This window comes from Zootermopsis nevadensis, unplaced genomic scaffold, assembly GCF_977971745.1.
Source record: "Zootermopsis nevadensis isolate Lab colony 2312 unplaced genomic scaffold, Znev_1.0 Znev_ptg000002l, whole genome shotgun sequence".
NCBI classification, from domain to species: Eukaryota; Metazoa; Arthropoda; class Insecta; order Blattodea; family Termopsidae; genus Zootermopsis; species Zootermopsis nevadensis.
Window position 1 is genome coordinate 11,243,905 of NW_028259134.1, and position 18,980 is coordinate 11,262,884.

The 18,980-nt window shown below is 37.7% G+C and overlaps 1 protein-coding gene across 2 annotated transcripts in view; it reads right to left on the reverse strand.

Moving 5' to 3' along the window:
- Positions 1-18,980, reverse strand: part of Atf6 (bZIP_ATF6 domain-containing protein ATf6) — a 309,841-nt gene that overhangs the window by 138,022 nt on the left and 152,839 nt on the right. The window contains exon 1 of one of the 2 annotated variants that reach the window (XM_087349407.1): positions 3,908-3,926. The exons of the other annotated variant lie outside the window; for it this stretch is intronic. The gene's annotated coding sequence lies outside the window, so the exon portion shown is untranslated. Of the gene's footprint in view, positions 1-3,907; positions 3,927-18,980 lie in introns of those variants that run through there. 2 annotated transcript variants of the gene reach the window in all.

Consider the following 18,980-nt stretch of genomic DNA (forward strand, 5'->3'; position numbering starts at 1 on the left):
AATGCGTCACAAGCATAAGACATGCCGTATTTTATTTAGAAAGTCTTCAAGTGCAAAAATGACATAAACAAACTTCACGCTGTATGCAAAAGTAAGTAGTCGAATCGAAGATTAACGTTCGATAATCAAGTGATTCATGTTTCTTGTCCACCTTGTACAAGCAAAACCTAGCTCTTCCACTATGTTCAACCCGTAGATTTGAGACGAAGAGAATTCGTGATAACGTCAGGGAAGTGATAAAGAATGGACATATAAAGGACAGGAACAACCAGTCTCACGTTCTACCCAGCCACGCGCATCTCGTGCTTTTATGGCATTACACTGCGGAAAATTTCACTGCAGAATCACGTCTCCTGAGGGCCACACTCGATTAAGCCCAGTTGTTGCCATTTTCAGACGGAATTCACTTCATTAAGCCCTAAGAGAAATAACGCACATTCAGTGTCACTTGGACAGAACAGCTGCTACTGAGCACAGTCCGTCTCGCACCAACTATAATGCCAGACTGATTTTACTGCGTAGGTATTAGCTTATTTCATGACGCCGTGTTAGACAGATATGTTATTTATCACCGAATAAATACTTATTTATGATTTATTTAACGATGCTGTCAATAGTTCATATTATTCAGCGTTAAACGTTAAGATAATAAATAAAAATTAGAAACGATATAAAAATTAAAATTAAATTTTAATTTAATTTAATTTAATTTAAAATTTAAGGTGCTATCCCGGGATTTTCCTGGGCGAACCGATAAAATCCTGAGAGACCTCAATCAGGATAGCATGTCACCGAGACGAGATTTAAACCCGGAACCTCCAGAATACCAAACAGGAGTGTTGCTACATTCGGTACAAAATAAAATAATGGAGTTGCTTGGTACATTCTTAAACAACGTTGTAACAAATACAAATTAACTTCGGCGGCAAATGGGATCTAAGGAAAGTTATTTACAGTGAAATTTTAAGAACTGGGGATTTTGTAGTGGCATGCCTAATTCCAGGTACTGCATAAAAACTTGCCTGGAAGAAAAAGGGAAGCCACGAAATATTTTTGAGAATATCTGATGCCCAGCGTGAGATACGAGCCGGATACAAGCCAATAGAACACCACTAGATCTAACCTGCCCCAAACAGCCATCTTCATGTTCGCCGCAGTGAAAACTTCAAATCTCATATAATACTAGTTGTTGAATAAAATGATGTCAAAACGTATGAACAGATAAGAACTCTGTTCTGTCTATTTTAAAGTGATACAAAAATTATATTATCTTTGTGGCATCAGAGTTATGTTTCTATGCTCATTTTGGATTGATGTAATTAATGATAATGAAAAATTACAGTTCGGGTCTGAGCCTTGTGGGGTGACGTACAGTGCTAGAGGAGTTGGAATCAGGAGAAGAGACGGAGCAAATCAGAAGGCCACTATTTAGCTCGTGGAGGCATTACGAAACGAAGAAGCTTTGCCAGTATGAGTGTGCTAAGCAGCAAATAAAAATACCTTTTTGTGACAAGGTCGGGCTACTGTTGGTGAAGTGACTCCGACCTTATTAATACCAACTTTGACTGCAAATTCATAGTCCTATTATCAGATTCTCACGTAGTATGCTGCTTTTCACGTTTTGACATTCACAAAAGCCCTGTGCCACTATTCACCCAACTGACTTCAAATTGGAAATGATGTTTTACTGTCGTTTTGTGGTCGATCGCTTGGTTTTCTCCCTTCTTCGACCACCGACACCGCAAAACACAGCGTGGGGAGAAGGGGGCCAGACCTAATCCAACAAACCACTTCACCGCTTCTACTAGTCCCATACTTAGAACCCGAAACTTAAAATCATTCCGGCGAAATTGTTGAAAATCCTCAACGATATGCAGACGCATAACAAGCGGATTAAAACAGACCTCTTAAGCTTTGAACTAAATTCCTTTACACAAGAAGTTAATAGACCACTTAATAAGTGTTACCTTTGGCTTTCATTCCAAGTTTATGGAACAGTCAAGGAAAACTACGAGATCATTAGCATTATCTTTAACGACTATAGAATACAGCTGTCTATCCATTAAGCTTATCTCGTTAGAGACTAAAATGTCGTCATGTATATGCTATATTTGCGGACGTTCGTGTATAATTCAAGAACGGCTGGTACACACTACCACAAATGTTTAAGAATTGATTCTTGGTTCTGAAAATGTTAGGCTCAGATCATTTTTCAACGCGATATTCTGGTTCGTAGTCATGAAGTAAATAAGTTTGCAACGTTCGATTACCTCGAACGATTATACTCCTTTGATATCTCGACTTGAATACTTTCCTTAATTTTCGTATCTATACATAACCTGGTAATGAATTTGTAATTAATGTATTTAATGGCCATAACTTTCGAAATTTTCGGGGATACTGTTCAGAGAAGTTCTGATCCAATATAAGAATTCTGTCTGAAAATTGACGTAAAAATATAATTCAACGTCGGACTAAGTTTAAAAAACCTCAGAGTTTTTTCTTCAAACGTTTTCCATGTCCCTTAAGTCTGTCTTACCTGTTGCCAAGTGCCACACCGCCATGGTCCCTTTTTGACGCGACAAACATTATCATCATCTAATTATATCCCCTTCGTCACGTACAAACAGAAAGGGATGAGAAACAGACCACTCTATTCTTGCAAATATATAAACTCCTTTCTCACTCTGTGTTCAAATTATTCCGTATACTAAAGTACACTCCATATTTTTATAATTTTAAATTTGTCCCTTCTTCTAAATTTGACATGCATTCTGTGCTTTACAAATGTTGAGACTGATATAAAATAACTCCTGTCAAAGATTTAATTAAATCTGTATCAGCCTTTCTTTAGTTATAAATGAACATCCGCAGATACATACATGCAGACACTTCAATTTATAAGACGGAACTAACGGATAGCTATTTTGTTGCTGAAGACAGTTACAGTGTTCTTGCAATTTTTCTTCAAGGTTGTAAGAATTCTCGCTTCTGCTCTTGCTTGTCACAAAAAACATGCAACGTGCAAAAGAGAATGAACTTTGTCAAAAATATATGTCTGTAAAATACCACAAAATAACTCTCTGTTACAAGATTTTCCTTAAACTGCTGGTATGTAATGTGATGAAATGTCCTTAGGATTTGAGGTTTCCACGGCGGTGAGTCTGATGATGGCTGTCTTCTGGCTTGTTGCGCAGAGCAGACTACACACACGGCGCAACAACCCGGAAGATAGCCATCTTTATGAAATAACCTACTTTTACAGAACTCGAGTACGCTTAAGCACACAGTTTTAACAACCTACTTCCATACATCCGTTTCAATATTATCCTCCCATTTATATATCACTGTCATAGTGTATTTATTACAGCCGAAAATCTGCATTCGCTTCTTTTCATTTGTTCTCCTCAGTGCGCAGGGACATTTCGAAGCAATTCGGCGAGTCAATAATAAAACAACTGCTTAAAAAGGCTGACGACGAAACTAGACTCTAGCTAACAGGAACAAAACTGTTATTAGAGCAACGGAAATGAACTCATAAAAACTGTCAAGGGATATAGTCTAATGCATTCAAAGAAATTAAATACGAATACACACAGAGGGAACGAAATATGTATCTTACCATTTAAGTGAAAAACAGACGAGCACGGAAATAGAATGGGCACAAATATCGTCATAACTTGTTCTTGAGTGCAAAGTATATTTATGTGCAGACATAGGAAGACCGTTCAAAAGATGGTCATAAAGTTGAAACATATTTGAGCGTGTAGGCAAAAGAGAGAGAAAAAATATGCACTGACTGACTAGTAAATTATTAAACCTACTAAACAGTGTCAGCTCCAAGGAGCTGCGTATTCATTACCATAAACAATGAATGAATTAATGAATAAATAAATATCACCGATACCTTCATCTCCAGTTGTGTTTGGACGTAAGAAGTTCGATTGAAATGAAGAACGTTTTTCAGTTTTAAATGTCACGCTTAGAGCATGAGAATGTGGATGCCGATTTGAAATAATTAACTGTTTCCTGCAAAGATTTGTTCTTCTGATAAGTTAAGTTTACGCTGGGAATCGCTCGACAAGAACTGCTGCCTTTTTCTTGTCACGGCCGTCAATGACTGCTGCTCTCGGAAAAGAAGCACGAGAAGTTGGAAGATTCGTACGACAGCGCGAGCGTTTGGGGAGGCGGGGGAAAGGAAGGAATTGATGACCCGTCGTGCAGTTCGGGACAGCGCCACTGATAACCTCGACCCCGTCACGCAGAAGTGTTAAATCTACAGTGCGGGCCATGAATCATGCAACACGAGACTGACGTAGATACCCAGCTGCGCTCCCACAGACACAGACGAGGTCTTACCGGGGGTACACAAATGTAGTTCCTTTGTTATGAGTGAGATTGAAGTTCGTAGAGACCTATGCGTGTGTTAAATTAATATTCTCCATCACCATACCGCGCTACAGAAACATGTTGCCAGAGTCCAGCTAGGGACACATAAAACGCACTTCATTTTCACGAGAACGATATAGTAATTAGTATAAAGCCACAATGCGAGAACAGCCACTGCTGTTTTTTTCCCACTATCATAATAAAGAAAGCCTTAGGATTCCTGTCTTCTGGGTTATTGCGCCGTGCAGTCTGGACATCTACAAGACTACACAGCGCAATAACCCAGAAGACAGCAATCTTCAGACTCGCAGCTGTGAAAACCTCAAATCCTACAAAGAAAACCTTGCTCCGGGTCCGCAAAAGTGCGGTTCCCAGCTCACAAAAATAGTATATCTGTATGTTAATTAATACAAATCTATCGTGTAAATGTAATTATTTCAATGTTTTCCGTGAGGATCTTAATTTGTGGAACAAGGCCGCAGTCCCTTCCTCGCAATTAATAATAAGCGATGCTTCGCACTGACCCTTAGTGTCTCTTTGTGCACGCCGAAGCAGACTGTACTAACGACTCTCAAAGTCGCTTCTTAAAAAATTAAAAAAAGTACTACGAATTTACGAAATGGAATGCACTTCTGAATGTATCTATCCCAATTAGTCTCTCCTGTCCAATCCATCTTACTGTTGATTTAATTCCTCATTCACAATAATTAAAAACCGTATAACCCTTAAACGAATAAACGTAACCAATATAAATAAGCAGTTTAACAAATAAATAGAAACTCGTAATATTTCATGTTCTCACGGCGGTTTCAACAACCCAGATAACAACCATCTTCAATGAAAAGGTCCCTTATAATTTTATTACGGTTTAACATGGTTTCATACAAAACCTATGAAATTTGAATAGTGCCTTAATGGACGACCAAAATGCAATTTCTGGCTCAAAACCTTATCTTCGGTACAATAGCCATTCTCCTATGAAATTTGAAAAGGGGGTAAAGGCAACGGTAGCGTCAGCTGGCCAGTGGCACACGGAGCTTTTACCCTGCTTCCACAATAGCCTTTATCACGTAGTGTTTCACACCGGGATGCATCTTTTAGCAACAGCAGACCACTGTAACCTAGCTCACTCTTGCCCTAAACAATTAGTCTGCGGGTGCAAATTGTCCCGTTGCTGAATAATTATGCAGCTGATGATATGGTAAGTACCGCCTTCAGGAACTGCTACTCTAATGTCCTCTCAACCACGAGGTACAACTGCGATCATTCGTTTCGAATTCAGTTCTTTCAGTTTACCATTCAGGACAAACGCAACGCTCCTGCCAATTTCCACGAATACATTTCTCTTCTTAAGCGCGTTTAATCTAATTTTCAGTTGCGAAATCCATTCATTTACAATCCTCTCTTTCTTGCCTGATTGTACTTTGGTCATTTTACAATGCTGATTCAATTGCGGAGGTTTATTGCGTCGAATGACCGGCAGGAGTGTGAAGTTGAGTTATCATATTCATTTATTTCAGAGGTTAAGAATGTGTGTAGCCTTACCTCTACTCCCCCCATACGCCGAGCTTCCCTTTCGCCTCTGCTGTCTTCGACAGGATCAACTGTATTTCACAGCCGTCCTCACGAAGCCACCATTTCGTTTTCTTAAACTGTCTTCGTAGCAGATTAACTTCCATGATTAGGTATTTTAACCGTCACAGAACAACGGCAAATATCAATATTAACCCTGCAAAGGCAAAGCTCGTCTAAAACACATATAATAATCGAGCCTGTACCGCATAGAAAACGCCACACTTCACCATTACAAAGATCAACTTGTTAATGGCGTTTAAGAAAGTAATCTAAGTTTAATTTGAGAATCATACGAAACCCACAAAAACAAAATTAAGAGTTCCTGATTGTTAAAGCAGGTGCTACGTACATTTAACACTGAGCCGAGTCCTTGAATGAATAAATTTGAATGGAGTGTGTGGCGGAGCGGCTAACCCACCCTTGCACTACGACCGTGATTAATCTTTTGTGCGTCCCCGTTCTTTTAATTCGCTAGTAGCTCCGTACTAGCAGCGAAGTGCAGTATCCTATTTCGCGGCATCTCATAGTCATCTGGTCTCAAGCAGAGGATGGCCTCGCGACACTACAATTCTTCAGCCAAGGCTTCACACACGCACTGGATACGCGAGGTAGTTTTTGTTTCGCTGTGGTCCCTCCTGCAAATGGACTAATTTCCCCCTATCTGATGCGGTGTCTCATTATGTTACAATGCCCTGCCACGGGCACGGGCAGCGTCATTCCTGAGAATCTAACAGCCGCTCATTATTCTATAGCTCCCCACCTTTTATGGAACAAGGTTCATCAAAGTTTTCCCTATAGCCCGCCACTCATCAAGATTTCGGACTAAAATTTTGCATGTACTCCTTATTTCCCCATGTGTGCTAAGTGTTCTGCTCATTTAATTATCATTGACTTCTTCAGCACAGTAATATTTTTTGAAGATTAAATATTAATGGCTTCTTTAAATGCCTGTTCTGTATCTTCATTCCTTTATGTTTTTTATTATAAGTAAGACACGTTAAACATAGGTCTTAAAATCAATATCCTACTAATTCATGGATCTATTGATAAGAACTCGTTCGCCGTTAATAAACAACTACCAAAATGTTATGTTAATTTTTTAACTAAATGCTTGACAAGACAGTACGATACAGAAGCAAGGTTACATCATGGATTTTAGCTAAAACAGATAAACTTCTAGTGCGTAATATGATATGAAATGGGAAAGGGAAGATATTTATTTACCGGCCGACTATAAAATTAAGAGCCAGTCTGAACGAGAAAGAGAAAAACCTCGAACCACGGTCGCCTAGCCGTATCCAGTCACTTGACTGTAATAACTATTCAAGCTAAAATATAGGTTAAATATTTCCATGATTTAACGTGTGCAGTATTTTATTTTACGCTAAGTACACTACTAATTCCTACCAGGGTTTGGTAACTGCATAAACCACTTCATAACTATTTAATATTAACTAAAATTCTTCGTTAATTCCTCAACTTTCAGCTAATTATTCACAAGTTACTGTACCCAGCAGATGATGAATCCACTCCACAGCGTTCTATAGAGTGAAACCGAAGCCTGTTCCCCTACCATCAAAACTTCACCCTGCAAAAGTTTGTCTTGAGTATGTGGGCTCTGGGAATCCCACTAAGAGAGTGGCTCAGGAGAACTGCTGAGGTTTGTTAACGCCAAAACTCTTTCATTCAAAGCTTCGATCATTTCTTTGGTCTTCCGCTAGCAAGAAAACGGATCGGGAAGAAACTGGGCTTACAGTTCAGGACAAGAAATGCCAACCTCGGTCCTACACATCGAGTACCAGAGGAATTCCCATATCATTGACTTTTATACTGAAAATCCCTGGAGAAAGCCCATGTTATAATCTTACATGTTCTTTGTGACTTTCCTCGGTGCATTTCGGAGTACGTTAAAAGCGTAAATTCTACCCTTAGACGTCCTATTCACCATAAGCCACTGCTAATCATCCTAATATGCATTAGCTTATCTCTTTAAATCCCGTGTAAAGTAACACTAAATCAATTAACTAACTTCGTGATACAGCATCTTACTTCTAACGCTGATAGTTACTCAGCTGATCAGGAAATTATATGTTTAGTTAACCAATACCATGGTAACACTATGAATATTTCTATGCAATAAAGTTTGGAATTGTAGACAAATTGCTTTTAGGTAACTGAAGACAGAAATTGAAATAAATAAAGAGTAACACATGTAACATACAAACACAAAAATATAAGCACCGAAACAAAAACAAAGAAATGCTCGAAAGAGAGAAAAGCTAAGTAAATTCAGATCGCGGTAACAGAATTAAATAAAATGTATATACAAACAATTATTTTTATGTGAAAAATATGTAATTACAGGAAATAGAATAATGAAAGAATAGACAAATATGCAAAAAGGAACGGAGCTGCGTGAGCACCGATAGGGAAGGAAGGAAGGAAGGAAGTAAACAAGAATCAAGACGATATTCTGAAATTTAATTACGGAAAATTATCTAATAAAACGAACTTAATATATCAGTGAAATATACAAACTTACTCGTAAGTATAAAACAACAAATTAACAGAGGATTAAGAATAAATATCAGTAAGAAAACAAATGTGATTGGCATAACCCGTTTCTCGTCAGAGCACGGCGCACTGCCTAAGGAAGCATCCGTATGTTAGTCATAATGGTCTCAAATTTGGCATAAAGAGGAAGCCCGGGTTGACATATTACGTCTATTCTGCCATTTGTAACTTTTTTGGGTTGTACAGAAATCCGATGTCACAATGCATCTCTGTGATCTGCCCACCATTAGCACTGGCGGGGATAGGGAAAACACTGCCAAGTTGTCTTGAGCTATTGCCAACACACAGTGAATATCATTAAAAAGTTACTACAGGAAGTCTGCATTATCCTCATCTTGAGAAACACAGCTCTAAAGCTAAAGCCAAAACATAACCAAAATTATTTGATTTTTTAATTATGTACTTTCTTAAGTATTATGTGTAGGGACTAAAGAAATGGCTGTGTTACATCACCGGACATTTTGAACGGATTCAAATTATACCTGATTTTGGGAGGTCGATGCTAAATCTTGTCGGGGAACTTCTATTTCAGTTTGTCTTGGCCTGAAACAACAACCCCTACTTTCTAATGATGCAATAATCATGTTTACTAGTTTTCTCACAAACGGATCATCGTATAAAGAATTGAAATGTGACAAAATAAAAATATTATTTCGATCTACAATTTTCATAAAACATTTTCAGATGTGACAGATATTTAATGGTAACTAATAAAATTAACTTCAAACCCCGTACAGCGTAACATTGTGCCTTTGGAAAGAATCACATTTTATCCGCAATAAATGAACACGAAGACCAGTGAAGTTTGTACAACGCAAATGATTTGGAAAAGTGCTTGAAATACATCTTTTTACAACTGTTCATTTCGGACGGCTGTAACAAATCTATAGCTAGTGCAACTGGATATCGTTTTATGATTCATTGTGTCGTTCGTGTATGACAATGGTCATTTTCCTCCTTCTGAGACTAATATTTCAGTTAGGGTTTGTACACAGAGAAGTAGCCAGTAATCAAGTGCGTGAAATTACGATATTATTCATCCCTTTAGTAATATCATGAATGCAAAGAGAAATGCAACTGGATTCCATGCTGAAACTGGTGACTGATTTGTTTTTTATTAAACTAAGTCCGCATCTCAGACAACAATGAATTATACTAATGCAGGAATAATGTTTCTTATATGAATTGCACAGAATTAATTCCTTACTCTGAAAATACTAATACGATTAAAATGAAATTTCAAGAAAAATTGAAGTATGGTATTTATAACAAACAGCAATTTAACACATACATACTCTGGCAATGCATCTATGGTATTTCGAAACAATGTCATACCTCACTAATTAAGAAAACGCATGCATACAATCTGCTGTTAACAGAATAGACACTATGTTAATGAGAGAATGTTACGCCCAAGAAGTAATGATCTCTTGAGGGAAAGTTTAAAACGTATGTAACTGTTTTAAGCAGACTGCAGAGATCAAGAAATAAATTTTCCAGTGAAACTTAAAGACATGTCTAATGTATGTATATCTGTACTTTAATATTATCGACATGACGAAAGATATTATATATCGACCCAGACTATATCACAGTCGATCACATTATCTTGTTACTGAACACTGAAGCGTGTTTTGTGATTTCATGGAAATGTGAATCTTCATATATTTCCGTCAGAATATTCTGAATACCATGTGTAAACTTGGGTTAGCTTTTTCCACCAATCAGCACCATCAAATCCAATCTGTCACATACTCTCTGCCCTATATTAAACTTCCATAAACGCCCAGCCACTATGCATTCACTCTGAAGATGGCGAATGCAATGTTTGCCGAAACGCTGTACAACGAGTTCCTATGATTATATAAATGTTCTATTCACAAACAGAATTTGCTTCACTTTTCGCATTGAATAATTCCAAAATCATGTGACGGGCAGTATAAAAAGTTTGCGGGGGCCACATGGGCAACAGATTGGCGACCCCCTTTTGAAAGCCCAAACAAACCATTTGCGGTACAAAATTATTTATACTAAATGTTGAAGGTCTTCTAAAAATTGCCACTGTTTTGCACTGACAGACAATGAATCTGGAGCTGGCCCGCGAATTAAAATGGGGCGCAGACTGTCTTCAGACAGAACGTAAACATAGTACCCGTTTTCACGACCGCTAACCTATTCTATACCTGACCGGAAACGAGTCAGAGTCGATCTGAACGCGGTGGCAAAGAGCGACCTCTGTCTCTGCTGCGATGAGAACCACGGTCGTCCAATAGTCCACCTCGCAGCTCTGAACTTATAGAGCTACCCCGGCTCTTCTAAACAGAAATGTCGTGCACGGAATTTGCCTAAAATTTTGGCAACCCTTCTCCATATTTCTTAGACATAATAAAAGACTTCATGCGGAAACACGAACAGTTCAGGAAACCAAAATATGTAATGGGATATAACTTGTCACATTACAAGTTACACAATGATTTCGCTCCAAAGTCCAAAAGTTTCTACTTTTTCCTTCCCCTACACACTTAAATGCATGAGGCGTACGGCTATAATGTTATTTACCCTCACCAACAGGGGATATCAAAAGCCTGTTCCACCATCCAGCTAACCAAACAGCCGATAAGAAGGGTGTAACCGACGCTGAATAGAAAGCAAGTGACTTTTTATATCCACATGTTGACAGAAACAGGTTCACAAATTTCTGCCACATTGGCTACTGTGTGCCGAAAGGGATGTGTTGAAACAGAGCGGAATGGTCAGATCGTAGCGTGCGTGCGTGTTTCCTGGTAATCCTCACAAACCGAGCTGCATACGTAACCAGTAACCACTTAGCCGTTTTATGCAGGCCGTTTTCGATTTTTTTAATAGGGAGGCGAACAAGAATTTTACAGTGAGAGAGGGTAGCACGTTCTGCAGGCATGCAAAGACACTGGGGTCATACTGGCAGATATTTGATGTCATTTACCGAACATGACTAAGGTCAGTGAATTTCTAAATGTCTGAATTTATATTCGGGGGCTCGTTCGGTTCGAATCTCGGTCAGACTACTCGCTATCATGTCTGATGTTTTCGTCGTCTTCCTTGGAATTTAAACTTGAAACTTGAAACTACCTTCAAACAGGCCAACAAGTTTCCTTCAAAATTTTTGCCTATTCACTATAGGTTTTCCATCTTACCACGTAATTTACAGATCCAGGTAATATGGGTTTAAACCGTGATTAAATAATTAAGATGGGATTAATTTATCCTGTTAACAACACCTTTCATACATTGAAGAAAAACTGGGAAATGAGGTTTGAAATTCTCAAGACGATGAAGATGTCCATGTTCGCCTTCTGAATTCTAACGCCGTGTGCCTGCACATAGTAGCAATGTGTTCTTCCGAAACGTTGGTATCTCCCTACAAGTTCAACGGGTTAAAAACCCTGAAGACCAGCAGAATTGCAAATTTAGAATGCCTGACTGAGAAAGATGTCGAGGCTCATTGTAAGCTTATGTCTTGGCGGTCGGGTAGAAATTAAATGTTTTTTCGGTTGTTTAAAGACACTATTTAAACTGCTGCTGTTAAGTGAAGTCAAAATTATTATAAATATTTAGTAGCTAAGGAAACAGAAACAATAATGTAGTTTTTTCTTTCAGAATAAAAACGATTATTCAGTTACCATGCATTCTGTGCACGAAGTGAACACAAAGAACGATTCGGATACCATCTGCTCTTTGTACTTTTTGTGCACGTAACTTATGTATGTGTTCCAAATGCAGTTGAAGTGTGCTACTTTAAAGTAAAAAGTCGAACAAAAGGAATGAGGGAAATGAATCGACCTAAATTTTGACAATTTTGTGATACAACTGTATTGGTGCCATATATATTTTTACTTTATTTTTCACATAACAATCCTTAAAAAGAGAAACTGAAGCTGTTGGATTAATAAAAAAGGAAGACAGAAATCCTATCCACATATCAGTTCCAGCAACACAGAAAATTATTATAAAGAGAAACAAACTTCCCTTGTTTCTGGGTCTCTCATTTGCATATGTTACGCGTTCTGGTACTCCATAACTATCTACAAAATTAAATCATATACATACATTGTTTTAATGGTTACTTCAATATTTAGCATTCTTTCTACATTCACATACAATTTCGTCATTTAATTACTTATTAACTGCACACTGTTCGCTTTTATGCACATAAACCAAAGTATTAATTTAATAGCTAATATTCGCTTTCGTACACTGAAGAAATGTCACAACCCTTATTGTTCACATTTTACGAAGTTCAAAGGGAATATTACAAACAATATAAACAGATTTGGATTTTATTCCTGTGAAGAATTATTATACTGAATCATTAATCAAACATATTTTTAATAATTGTTATCTATTGAAAGAGCTACACAAAAAGTTGTAAAAAAGAGATTCAATTTTAGCCGACTTCAAGAGTTGTTAAATCATTAATATTTCATTAGTATAATAACAATCACGCGACATTACAACTGCATTTTATTATCTCAATATTCAATATTTGGTAAAAAAAATGTGGGCCAAGTCCTCAACACAGGGAATCCCTGACATGAATGTTTGATTGTTATGATGTTTTCATGTACGCCACTTTTGTGATGGTATTAAATGTTAATCCGTAGCGTTATTCCTCTCAATACAATTTCACAGCAACTGACAGTTGAACGACGGCGACTAAGAGGAGAATCACAACCGGCGTGGATCTGATGACCTACACATAAAATTGTCAGCACAGCAGCTACATCACCATTTGCAACAACAGCGCCGTTGCTATGTGGGCAACGCGTCCTGCTTATCTAATTCATCATCATCACTGTTGTTATCAGACTGTTAAGGTGTTGAGCCATTCGGTGACACGTTTCGTCCCCAGTTATAAAACAACATCTTCCACGGTACTCCTTGACTTTCAATCCCTGTAAATCCGTCCTCTATTGTTATTTTCTTCTGCTTGTCCCTCTGAGTTACCTCAATTTCACTAATTAATTTCTTTCTTCTACTGTCCAAAATTTTGGTTGATTCATATCCGGTTCAAAGATAATCCACAGTGTCTTTGCTCCTTATTCAGCATTTCCATGTATATCCTGAAGCCATCTTACCAATTTCATCTTCGATTTATAATTATTTTAAGATGGCTGCATTTCGGGATGTTTCAACCTGTACTCTGCTAGACATTTACTACCGTTTCGGAGGTCTTTGCTGCCTCCATTATCAGAATTCAGCCATCTTCATACTTTTCGCAATGAGAGTCTGACCTAATTATTTCTTTTGTCATCCTTTATATATCATTTCTGAGTACCACAAAGAAGAGATCAGACAGCCAAAGTGTTGTAGATTCTTTCCCTTGCGTGCATGTTTGCCGTTCATTTACGAAAGAAGTCAGAATTGAAATCACTTTTAGGATTTTTGTATTTGTATTTCACTTTTCGGCATGCTATGAATAAACTCAGTGGGCATAAAACAAATAATTGATTATAAGGAAGCAAATAAAACGCCTTAATATAACAATAAAATATTAAAAATAATTTCTAAATTTAAATATTCAACTGAAATCTTAAACATGAAATGTAAAAATTTAACTTGTTTCACAGAAAGTTGAGAACGAATGGCAAAGAACTGATGTCTCGTATTCTGGAGGTCGGGAGTTCAAATCTCGGCCCGACGACTCACTAATCTGATTCAGAATTCTTTTTTGTTGTACTCATTCACCCGACACGAATGCCGGAAAAGGACCACAATCGCTTATTTCCGCATTATTTTCAGTTCAACATTCACTATTATTTGACGCGATGAATTCCGAGTAATTGGAGGTATCGTTAAATATATTTGCATTTCCGTTCTCAGTACGCTTATATTTTTGTATATATGAGCCATAATGTTGCTTAAAACGGAATAATAACACGGCTGTGTATAAAACCGTGTCGGATTTATCATCTTTCTTGTTCATGTATGCGGACATAATAGATCTTTTGTTAATAATCGCTAATCTATTCATATCAGCACAAACATTTGAAGCTGTCTATGAGATACAATAAAAATATCAAAAACCAACATTTAATACGTTCACGTGAACTGTTATTGATTAATCGTATTGATACTAAATATTTTACACATTCTGTCTGCTTCATGTATTGACGCACATCTGCATATTAAACGAGACTCAAACCAACCACAAATGTGCCCAAAGCGAACATCAGTCAAATATCACTCAAGTTTAAAAGTAATAGTGAATTAAAACTAAAGCAATGAGTCTACAATTATTTTAATAAATATTTTCAGGGATGAAGACCAGTCATTAGGAGTTTCGCTTAGAAGCCAAATTTGGACCACGGGAATGATTTTAAGAGCTATGACGTACAACTAAGCGCGTTCCAAGTGGCACAGAAGCCTTCATATATCTCTGGTTTGTGATACCAAACGTATCAGTAACATGCTTCTACAAAAGAAGTTGAACTTGGCTTCCCTTCCAATTTCATTCTCCTAGATCGAACGCCGTGCAATCTCTTCTCTTTGGCAAAGGAATCAAGCTCCGTAGATCGTTTTCTGGGTAATCTTTTATTTTCCAGGAGCCTAATACTACTGCTTCTGCAAAAGAACCACAAGAAAAAGAAAAAAATCTTTTTGCTTTCTGGCACAGGAGCTCCGCTCGACGATGTGGAGCCCCCAGACAGAGGTTGGCATAAACCAATCAAGATTTGCTTCAATCATACATTGATTTTCGAAACAGCAGCAGATATAAGGCCTAAACGAAGTAAAACTTTATTTGAATACTTATTATGTAGATGCGGGAGACTGGAAGAGGCAGAAATATAACAAATAAAAATTAAGGAATACAGTAAAATAAAGTAGGGCAAAGTTTCATTTGTATGGAAGAGAGATAAACATGGACGTTCTACTAGAGTGTGTAATAAATTTGTGCAGTCTGTGTAGGTAAATATGAGCCTCCGTATTGCAGTTTGAGTGGCAAGCTTCTAGAGTACACTGGTCACGTATAGCTGAATGTCGTAAGAAAATTGAAATTCGCCGATAAACAATACACGGGAAATAGACTTAATTTCTATAAGAACAAGATTTTCAACGGATTAAAAGTTAAAAGTCTAGTATGAAAAGGACACACAAACAATTAGGTCTATGCATTCGTCATAAACACATTTGGCACTTCAAGAAGTATTAGAAGTATTATAAAGTAATTAGTGTACAACCAGGATGAACTGATGAGAAGGAATTAGTTAAAGTAAAAAGAAAAGTAGTCCAGGTCATAACATTCATCAATTTATCTTAACAAAACAATTAAATTAAATTACGTAAGACTTGAGGTTCTCACAGTGGTGAGTATGAAGATTTCCGTCTTCTGGGTTGTTGCGCTGTGTAGTCTGGTCAATGTTAACCAATGATATTCATCGCCCTGATGACGGAGGCAGTATGACCTCTGAAACGTTGGTTAACATCGACCAGACTACACAGCGCAACAACCCAGAAGACGGAAATCTTCAAATTAAATTACATTAAATTCCTTTATTAGAGTGTTTTCCAACAGAAAAGCGCCCATTACAACCAAACACTAACAAGAATTTACACTAATAAAATACACTACAAAGAAGCAGACCACAACAAATATCAGCTTTGAGACATTTACAATTTTACTGTAAATTGTAGAAGTGCACAACAGTGTTCTTGCCCAATGGAATACCCACCCACTAACCAGTCAATCGAAAATGTCCTGCATTGTTACGAGGTTGGTGTTGTTCGTCAGCTTCATTGTTGCGTTGTATGCTACTGTTTTCTTGGGTGTAAGTAATTGTTCGTGAGTTTTTCTTGCCATTCAGCAAAATGTTTGGATAATATACTTTGCGACTAGTCCCTTCAAACCTCCCCTTTCCATTTAAACCATTCTGTGTATAATATTTAGAGGCGTACGTACATAACTCAGCCTGAGTAACACCAATGTTTAAACAGCGCACAAGTTCATTATGTGTGCTGTGAAAAATAAAGCTGGGTGCAAGAAGTTGATTTGAAATGTTACAAACAAACATAAAACAATTTTTAATTAACAACGGTGTAAACTTTATCTAAGAAGTATGTGTATTTTTAAAATACGTGGTCTTTTTTAAGAATTTGCTTCGAACTGCGATCTCCATGTAGACAGAAGTAATTTTGATTCTTTCCGTCGTCTTGTCAAACTTTTGTGTAAACCTTGTGGAAAAATGAGTGGTGATTCTGTTTCAGAGGGCGGACCATAATGACACCGATTTGGATAATATATAAAAGATATTTTATACGCCAACAGTTAAAACGTAAGGCGATAACTGAGATCAAAAGGGATAAATAATAAATAATTAAACATTATATTATTTTATCATTGAAGGTTTGGAGACAAAAATGTTCTAACTCCAACTTTATTTTATTGTCTAAACGTTCTCACATAAAGTACATGATCTGTTTATTAATGCGAGCAAAAACCTTTCCCACTTCTAGACTGAAAATTCAGCTGTTGATTGAATCTTGAACGAATATTTGCGTGATTGGTTGGTAATTTGCTTTCGGAAACAGGCTTTTGTAAAAATAGAAATTGTTTCAGAGCAGACTAAGCAAATTATCAAATCACCAGCATGAACTGTTTAAATGACAATGGGATGCGATTACTGGGGAACTGCAATGTCCCTCAGGCAGGGAAAGCAACCTCCACTACCCGCGCTTCTTCAGGTCGTAGGGCTTCGTAAGTACCAGGTACAGATTTACGTTTTCCTTTTTCCACGCATCTAAGCCTACGTCTTGAAATTTACACTAAGCAGAAGAAAAATGTGAATTGGATGAAGACTGTTTCATATAATCTACTGCAGCCATAATTAGTGAGTGTCACATTGTTCTAAAACTCTCTTTCCAAAACCATTAATCTAGATCTTGATATATGTTTCAGTGCAGCGGTTCTTGGAATGGGTAGGTTGAAGAGTAACATGGGAAGTTTGGAAGATGTGGCAAGGAAATGTCCAAAGTTGAGGAGATGTGAGGGCACAGAATAAAATGGTGCACCATTATAGTGCGTACTGGGTTGTACGTTTTAGTGCCGCGGTTTTGGAAAGCGGTTCTGTAAGAAGGGTTGCAGCGGAGAGGATGAACACGGGAAGCTGTGGAAGATGCTGTCGGAGAAGGGGGTGAGGGTAACTATCCCAAATGCAATGGCGAACAGGACGAAGGAAAATGGTGGTACCATTATGCGGGGCGAATATAAATGAGAAGTGATAAGATAAGAAGAAAGGAGAGAAAAATTAGAGGAATAAAGAAGAAAAGGGACGGCGACATAAACAAGAGAGAGAGAGAAAGAGGCAGAGATGGAAGGGGTGTAGTACGAGGACCCAGGCCAGGAAAGAGTAGTTCCTCTGTCAACGAGCTCTAGCCTAAAGCAGGCTGTGCCAGCCAGACAACAGCGTGTGTCAGTCTGCAGGACTCGGGCGGCGCTAGATACAACTTCGAGCGGAAAAGTCAAATAATTTCATAGGTCAACATTAATTAATCCAAGTCTCACCCGGGAGGAACCTGAATTTACTAAAGATCACATAAAATATATCTTTAAAGAAATAAACGATTAAAAAATTAGGCACCAATTCATCTTAGAAAATATTAAATGATCCAATAAGAATTCTCTTCCAGATGCAGAGGTATGTTACTCTAGTTCTTCTGCCATGCACATGGTCTATTTTCCCTGTCTCTACCAGAAGGACATATTAGGTACAGAAAATTCCCTCTCGATTAAGATATAAGCAAATTAATAAGTTGCTATATACGAAGGTTAATGACACTTTGTGTTAGATACACGTTGTTTCCATATTCTCCAGACACTTAAATGGGGTCTCACAACAAGCAGTACTTCTTAGTTGACGATTGTTTCACTAAACACAAGTTGGCTGATGTTCGTGGCCGAATAGTGCCTATTTCTGCTTACAGTCTGTGAAAATCTGATTATGGCAGCAACTTGTCATACTGCCAGAATTGTCTAGATTTCCTTCCAGTGCCTTATAATTAGACGCTACATAACTTGCAGTTCCTGAAGTGTCGTACACGAACTATGAATGTGTCACTAGTATGGACTGTTTAGCAATAAAATAAATGAAAAAAATTGCGAAAGCATTATTCAGCAACTTGCATTAAAAAGTAATGAAAAGCAAAAAAGAGATCGTAGGAAGGCCTGCCAACCTACAAACAATGCGTACCCTTCTTGGATCACTGGTTTCGGATCGAGATTTCTGTATTGTAATGATCTGTCTGCGAAAGCTGATTAACCAGCGCAAACTGAAATGCATGGCAAGCCGATTAGTGATCAAGCCTTACTTTACATGCAAAACAAACACACCCTTAACTGCCTCTCTTTTTTCTTCTCCGTTTTATTAGTTCCGTTTTTCGCACAGTACGGCAGAGCTTAGAAAGTAAAA